General features: G+C 37.2%; 1 non-coding gene across 1 annotated transcript; it reads left to right on the top strand.

Moving 5' to 3' along the window:
• Nucleotides 1-1,450: 1,450 nt before the first annotated feature.
• Nucleotides 1,451-1,557, top strand: LOC138823863 (U6 spliceosomal RNA). The gene has a single exon (XR_011370933.1). It is a non-coding gene; the product is annotated as a U6 spliceosomal RNA (small nuclear RNA).
• The last annotated feature ends 7,201 nt before the right edge of the window (nucleotides 1,558-8,758 follow it).

The raw sequence follows: 8,758 nt of genomic DNA, 5'->3' as shown, positions 1-8,758 counted from the left end.
GCTGTTGTAGAGTGCCTGCTTGCATGCATGAGGCCCTAGGTTTGATTCCTCAGCATCACATAAGTAGAAAAAGACGGAAGTGTTTCTGTGGCTCAAGTGGTGGCACTAGCCTTGAGCTGAGGTACAGCAACCAGGCCCCAGAGTTCAACCCCATGGCCAACAAAATCAAAGTAAAAAACAAAACAAAACCTAGTCTCTCACTTTTGTGACCTCAACTCTGTATTATCACTGCTTCAGCCTAGGGCTAGGATTTTAAGTGTGGACATTTATCATCCCTCCTGATTCTGACTGTACTTGATAATTTTTAATCAATATTTTGTTCTTAATTTTGCTTTTTGTAAATTCACACGCAACTATAAAAAATGGTTTGGCCATCCCAGTAACCTTCTCAAAGTACCTCCTGATGATGAATAACAAAAGGTTTTACTATATTACAAGGGAAATAATACTACAAATAAAGAAACACAATAAATAAATATTAATGATTAATAAAATAAAATACCAAAGAATTACCAATGTTTTCAGTATTTGAAGTGTACTTCCATATTTGATTTTACTATTCTCACATTCCTGTACATTTAACACTGAATAAGATTATGATGTTCAATAAGAGTTTTATAGGCTATGTGTAGTTTTTAAAGTTACCCACTAAGATTGCTTTTTATGACTCATCTCATCATTTGTATATGTATATGTATATGGTTTATATCATCATTTGTTCCTCACTAACATATAAAGTAAGGAAGCCCTAAAGTTTTAAGAGAAACTGTGCAGTTAACAAAGTCTTAACTCTTCACTCTGCTTCTTTACACTAAGCCTTTGCAACATCTCATTAGTAATGTTTTTATAAACTCTGAAATGTACTTTTTAGTAGCATATGTCTGCTACCATAAATCTTAAATATTTATAGAAAAGTTGTATGACCTGACAAACAGTCCTAATTTTGGCCTATATAAGCAAATTTCCAAAATTAAATATATTTAAAACATTAAAACTTTAAAAATACTTTAACACTTGCCGCAGTGTTCATTATGACAGGTGCCTTATACAGAATAATTGAATTCGTCCTCCTACACATCTCTTTTTTTATTTTTATTTTTTGTGAACATACTGTACAGAGGGGTTACATTTACATGGGCAAGATAATGAGTAAGTACATTTCTTATGAAGCATTGCAGCCTCCTCCTTTGTTTACCCTTCACATCCCTTCCCAGCCTTCCTCCGCCCCCCCACCCAATTCCACCCCCCCTCCCCCGATCCTACACATCTCTTGAACAACAATATCTGGGATTATTTTGTTTTTGACATGTCAATCTTGGCTATTCTTAAATGTGTGCTTATGTAAGAAGTACATGGTTCTAAAATTTCACGAGAATTCTTCAAAACTTACTTTTCTTTGAATTGTCTAGTTCAAGAAAATCAATTACACTTTATATATAAAAAATGCTCTGTGCTCAATTCAGCAGCACATACACTAAAATTGGAGCAGTACAGAGTAGATTAACATGGCCCCTGTGCAAGGTTGATATGCAAATTCTTGAATCATTCCATATTTTTACAACTAAAGATGCTGGAGAGGATGTGGCCACAAGGGAACCTTACTTGATTCTTGGTGGGAGTGTTAACTTATTCAACCACTTTGGAAAGCAGTATGGAGGCTCATCAAAAGACTCCATATAAAGCTCCCCTATGATCCAGCAATCACACTTTTGGGGATTTATCCAAATGATCACAAAGAAGACCATACTAAAACTACCAGAACAACTATGTTTACTGCAGCATTGTTTGCAATAGCTAAGATATGGAGGCCACCCAGATGGCCCACAGAAGATGAATGGATCATGAAAATGTGGTATATATTCACAATGAAATTCTATGCCTCCATGAGAAAGAATGGCATCGCCCAATTTGTTAAGAATTGGAAAGACTTGAAAAAAATTTATTAATTGAAGTAAGCCAAGTCCAAAGAAACATAGGTCCAAAGGTTTCCCTTATTTTCAACAGCTAATATATGTCTGGGATAAGCGGAAGCTATGTGCATATCAGATAAGATGATATTACAGGAACTGAACAAGACAAGTGTTTTTTTTTTTGTTTCTTGCTATTGTTTCTAAGATACTTATAATGTGTGATGTGATTTTTTTTGTTCCTTTATATGTTCCTTCCCTAAGCTCTAACCCCTGTTTTCACTGTACTTGAAGTTGGTGCGCCTACATCCTGTGTATACGTTCCTCTAATTTGGGGAGGGGGAAGGGAAATACAAAATTGTTAAATATGGATACAGGTTGAGATGCACAAGACACTATGTTGAAAAATGAACTTTACAATTTAGGCAGGGGAAGGGGGAGGGGAGTGTATTTCTGGAGGTGGGAGGGAAAGGATGGTGGAAGAAAAAGAAAGGAAGAGGTAACAATGCTTGTTAGGAAATGTACTCATTATTTGCTCATATAAATATGACACCTCTGTACAGTTATTTTTACAGGTGGACCCATTGCAACAATGAGAAGTACAAGTCGTTATGTTGAAAACGAACTTTACAACTTTGGTGGGGGGAGCGGGGAAGATTGGGTGGGAGGGCTAGGAGGATGGGAAGGGATGGGAAGGGGAAACAAAGGAGGAGGCTACAATGCTAGATAAGAAATGTACTCATTATCTTGCCCACGTAATTGTAACCCCTCTGTACAGTATTTTCACAGTAAAAAAAATGTATAAAAATGTTCTTATATACAAGAGTTTATTTCCTCTATTTTACCCAGATAATATCATTAACAAAGAAATTAATGCAGAACACTGATATGCTGATTTGAAGGTATTTTGAATAAATGTGTGTGTGTGGGTGTGTGTACACACACGCATGCACACGTGCACACATGCACATGCTTGTGCATTGGCATGCTCAGAGTTTGAAATCAGGGCTTCAAGGTCTTGCTAGGCCTTTCCTCTATGAGCTACATCTCCATTCCTGGCTCTTTGCTAGTTCATTATAATTTCTGAAAAATAATCTCATGAATTTATTCTGCCCTGAGGGGCTTCCAACAGTTATCCATAGATCTCAGGCTCCTGAGTAGATATTCCGAGTAGATAGGATTAAAGGTGTTACCAGCCAGGACAAGGCTTTCAGAATAATTTTAAAAGTAGAAGAAAGTTTACTTGATGGGGGCCTGTTTTATCATCTCCTACTTTTAAATCATTTTGGAGTGATTATATGTGAATTTACTTCATTTTCGGGTTCTTAAAAGATAGTAAGTTTTGTTATTTAAAAGTTTTAGTACTTTTTAAAAAAGGATACAGGAGCTATGGGACAAAAGAAATTTGACTGTCTTTGGACCTCAATTTATAAGCTCAGCTCTGTGCATGATAACCCAATGTCACCAACAGAGTCTGTGTTGGAGACAAAATGTAACAGAAAACAATCACCATGGGCAATATTTGGTATGCTATTATTTATAGGACAATATGAATATTGAAATGAGAGTGTAAGAGAATGGAGAGATTTTTACCTACATTTTTGTATTGCTAAAAGGCTTTTGGAGACTGTGACTCATTTCCTTCCTCACTATGTGTCTTTGAGCCATGCACTTCGTGCCTTAAATTACAATTTTTCCCAACGCTAAAATGATAATAACATTAGCATTATAGCAAATGTTATCTTAAGAATTGAGAGAAATAAAACTTGCAAAATACTTAACATAAACTTCTGTGAATGAGCTTTGAGTTTAGCCAAAATTTTTTAATACTAAATAGAATGCAATAATATTACAGAAAACATTACAGGTAGTGAGCAACCAGAAGGAATGTGATCTATTGACCATGCTCTGCTTCCAAGGAAGCCAGGTGTACAACGTCTCATGCTTTAAATCAAACTGGTTATCTTATGTCTTGGTAGTGTAAAAGTATCAAGGACAGAATAATGAAGGAATGTTGTAGACTGAGGTAATGTCCATATGATAATGTGCAAAACTGATAAAACGTAAAAGTACCTGAGCAGTATATTGTGTTTTATATCATTTAAGTTCCATTCAAAGATAGGTAATACCTAGAAAAATGAATTCTCTTTTTGATATCCTATCGTAGGTCCTTAGCAGGATGAACTCTTTTTTCATTCTTGTTGAGGCATTATCAGATGAGAAGAACTGTATTTTTTGTTTGCTTCCTTCAATTTATTCTTCGATTTGAAATCTAAACTACTTGACACTGAAAGAAACCAAGGGAAATTAGACACACAGGCTTTGGAAAAAACAATTAACATAAAATAAATAAAATACATATAGCTTTATGAAAGGTCTAACTAAATTGAATTATATAGTCTAAAGATTGAACAGAAAATGATATAAGCAATATCATGTTATTGAAAATTGGAAAATGTAAAGACTTGCTTAATTTTTTCCTTTCTCCTCCCTTGAATTAATTATTGATTTTGTATAAAGAGATTAAAAATGAGATTAACAAGAAATAATTAAAATTCAAAAGAGTTCAGGGAAGATGGTAGGAGAGAAGGTGGAGTCTAAACAGGCTCTCTCATAGAAAGCAGTTTAAGTATTCCAGTGAACAGTCCTAAGTAAAAGAATCACACCAAGGGTGCCAACACCAGAGAGTTTGGCCAGAGAGGGAAAATCCAGGCAAGGAGACAGGTCCGTGCACTTGCCAGCAGGCTCCGCTGTGGCTGTGGCGGTGGCTGTGGCAGCCGTAGGCCATAAAACATGAAACACAGACAGTCTGGGATGAAAGCCCCAGATCAGCAGGCTAGGGGATTCTACACAGCAACAGCAAGAACTGACAAGGAACACACATCTTCATCCTGCAGATTGCAGACCAGCGACGAATCAGGAACCAAGACTCTGGCATGAGTAGAAGCCTGACATCCTCACTCCTTCTAAGGGAGCAGAGGAGGGAAGGCAACCCCTCCCCTCCCCACTACTGGAGATCTCCATCTTTTATACTGATAAAGGCCTGGCTGAGCAGCTAGCTCCAACTCAGGCCTTGGAAGAAAACAAGAGTCATTTAGCAGATCACAGGAACCCGACCTCACCTGCCAGGCTCAGCTCCACCCAGGGAAAAGTCATCCTGCCCAGGCAGAGAAAGTTCTGCCCTCCTCAAGTGTTGATTTCTTCACAGGATAAACAGAGCCAGAGTCTGCCCCTCCCTACAGCAGTCTTGACAATCAACTGAAATTCAGTAAACATAAACCCTGAGTATATCTCCAGGCTAAGCTCTGTAAGTGTCTCAGAAGCTAGCCCCTCAGGGAAACTCTACTGCTTGCTGAAAGGCCTCCACTCTACCCAGAACCAAGCCTCAACAAGCATCTCCAAACTAGAGGAAAAATCCATCTCCCTCTTTTGTGAGACTCAAAGCAGATCTCCCTCCCATTGAACTAGCCTGGGAGGAGGATCACAAAATTCTGGGTAAAGCAGAACATTTTTCTGCCTGCTCAAACAAACTAACTTAAGAAACCAATCCAGCCACAGGAAAATCAAACACCACAAGCAGACCAGAGACTCCAACAAGAGACTGGTTACAGACAAAAGGGAGATACAGGATCTTCCCACACCCTCCAAAAAATCAAAGAACTCATTTTTGTACCTTTTAAAATTTGTTTAAATTTTTTGTTTTCATTTTTTTTAATTGTATTTTATTTTATTTGAGAACATACTGTACAGGGGGGCTACAATTACATGGGCAGGATAATGCATACATTTCTTACCAAGCATTGCAGCCTCCTCCTTTGTTTACCCTTCACTTCCCTTCCCCGCCTCCCATTGTTTGCTGTTAACCTTTTTTTCTTCCTCTTATAATTTTTATTTTGGGGGAATATCTGTGTGCGCGCGCGCATGTGTGTGTATGTGTGTGTGTGTGTGTGTGTGTGTGTGTGTGTGTGTGTGTGTGTGTTTTAGCTCTACTTAACTTTTGATCCTTTTTTTCTTTCTCATTCTTTTCATTTTTTCTTCTTTCGTTCTTTTTTGCATGACTTAATTGCTGTTCTGCTCATCCTCAGATATACCAATAGTTGATTATTAGACCTTATCCCCCATTGTGTACACAATCCAGAAATTTATTACTCAATTCAAATCCTCTTTGACAAGTTTCTTAATAGCAGTACTACCTCTTTATACCTGTATAATATTTTCAACTCTTTTTTACTTTTTCGCATCTCCTTTCTATCCCTCCCCTTCTCTCATCCTATCCCTGTTCTTCTGTGAATATTACGTTTTTAAATTTGCATAAATTTTAAGTGTTTCAATTAATAATTTTTAATATTTGTTTTTTTATTCTTTCTTGTCTCTTTTTTCTTTTTCTTATTTTTTCTTCTTTTTTTTTCTGTCTACTATCATTCTATCCAAACTATTTCCCTTATTGAGATTAGGACTTAGATAATTTAACTCTCCTTTTACCTTTCCACATCCCTCTATATCTATTTTTACCCACATTTCTCACTAAACCTTATAATTTCTGGTATGTAAAATTATTCTTTGCTGATCATAGCTCATTAGTACATAGTTGTTTGATATTGAATAAAAAGATCTGTTGAACTAGATTGTATCTGCAGATTTTTGACTGTGCAACTACAGACTTTGGATGATGCTTGTCTTAAGATAGTGTTCTAGCACAAAACTGGTGTTACTTTCATCCCAAATCGGCAGAACAAGCAGAAAAACACAAGAAAAATGGCAAGTCCGGGTATCTCAACTCCCACTCATGATAATCAGGGGACAGAACAGATAATAATAATCCAGGGGAGAGCTCCCCAAAAGCTATACAAACACTACTGGTAAACATGGTAAATGAAAAAATTGAAAACCTGCAAAGGACTCAGTGTGAGCATGATAGGGAGAGAGAGGAGCAAACCAAAGGTCAATACAGGAATATCATGACCTTGAGACACTTACTCAAAGACTGACACAGGAATTGTTTGAGCAGATTGAAAACACTCAAAGAGAAATACAGGGAGGGCATGAGCAGGCTGAGTCCAGTCAAAGAGATAGACATGACTTGCGTGAGCTGGCTGAGAATAGACAAAGAGAAAGGAATTGCATAAACGTGAGGAAGCTAATCAAAGAGTAATACAGGAATTGAGAGAGCAGGATGAGATAGACAAAGATCTTTAGAGGCATTTATGGAATCCATAAAGAGAGAGCTGAAAGAAGTCAGGAAGACCACAAAGGGAATGCTGAATGGAACCCAAAAGAAGGAATGGGAGTCCAAGGAAACCATAACCAATCAACTAAGTGATTTGAGAATAAACACTGAAAACCAAATTAAGGAAGCAAAGAAGTTCATAGAAGATCTGTAACAAAGCTCCAACAAAGAATTTGAAGCAATCAAACCGACCAATTAGAAAGAAAAGAAATAAAAAACAAAGTAGAAATTCCTGGCAGTAGGTTAGACCATGCAGAAGATCAAATCTTGGGATTGAAGACAGCTTAGATATTATAGAGAAAGAACATACAAACAACAAGACAAATCCAAGAAATATGACAGATCTATTCAACATTTTGAAGACACCATCAGAAGGCCTAATCTGAGGATAATGGGTGTAATGGAGCACTTAGAGAGAGAAGTTAATGGTCTAGGAGATGTGTTTAACAGGATCCTAGCAGAGAACTTCCCAAACATGCAAAAAGATAGGCCTATTCAGATACAAGAAGCTTTTGGAACTCCAACTAGACCAGACCAGAGCAGGACTTCCCTCCTTCACATTATAATCCACACAGGATTAATTTAGACCAAGAAAAAGATCCTTAAAGCTCTCAAGGAGAAAAGATCAGGATAAGCCTGGGATAAGGTATGCCATGCCCTAAAGACAAACAATTATAAACCAAGAATACAATACACAGCTAAACTTTCCTTCATAACGGAAGGTCAAATATAAACCTACCATAGCAAAGAAAAATTGAAACAATATATCTCTGCCAAACCAGGCCTACAAAATATTCTTAAACATATCCTACACATAGAAAACCAACAATACCACAATAAAGGCCAAGAAACTGCACCCAAACTGAGAATCCAAGAACCTAGGAAGAACCCAGTTGGTACAGCTCGCAAGAAGGTGGATAAAATTGCAGGAACTCCCAAATACCTTTCAGTCCTATCTCTCAACATTAACGGAATGAACTCTCCAATTAAGCAATATAGACTACCTAGTTGGATTAAAAAGCAAGATCTTTCTTTCTGCTGCCTTCAGGATTCACATCTTGCCCATAAAAACAAACACATTTTGAATGTGAAATTCTGGAACAAAATCTACCAAGCAAACGGCCCCCATAAACAGGCAGGTGTTGCAAGCCTTATATCAGATAAAATAGACTTAAAATTAAAATCAATGAGAAGACATAAGGAAGCTTGCTATATACTATTTAAGGGATCCCTCCTTCAGGAGGATATTACAATTCTAAATATCTATTTTCCAAACAACGGAGCACCCAAATTTATCCAAGAAAATCTACTTTCCCTCAAGTGCCACATAGACACAATGACATTGATTGTTGGGTACTTGACACACTACTCTCCCCACTAGATAGATGAACTCGGCAAAAATTAAACTGAGAAACTGCAGGTCTAAACAACTGCAATATCAACAAGATTTCACAGACATCTACCAAACATTTCACTCAGCAGCATCAGAATACACGTTCTTCTCTTCAGCACATGGAACATTTTCCAAAATAGACCACTTTTTAGGTGACAAAGCAAACTTGCCCAAATTCAGAAACATTGCAGTAATACCTTGCATTCTCTCAGACCACAAGGGAATAAAATT

Source organism: Dipodomys merriami, unplaced genomic scaffold (assembly GCF_024711535.1).
Source record: "Dipodomys merriami isolate MVZ:Mamm:240054 unplaced genomic scaffold, mDipMer1.0.p SCAF_124, whole genome shotgun sequence".
Taxonomy (NCBI): domain Eukaryota; kingdom Metazoa; phylum Chordata; class Mammalia; order Rodentia; family Heteromyidae; genus Dipodomys; species Dipodomys merriami.
The sequence above is the reverse complement of the archived record's forward strand: the minus strand, read 5'-3'. Positions and strand labels throughout refer to the sequence as shown.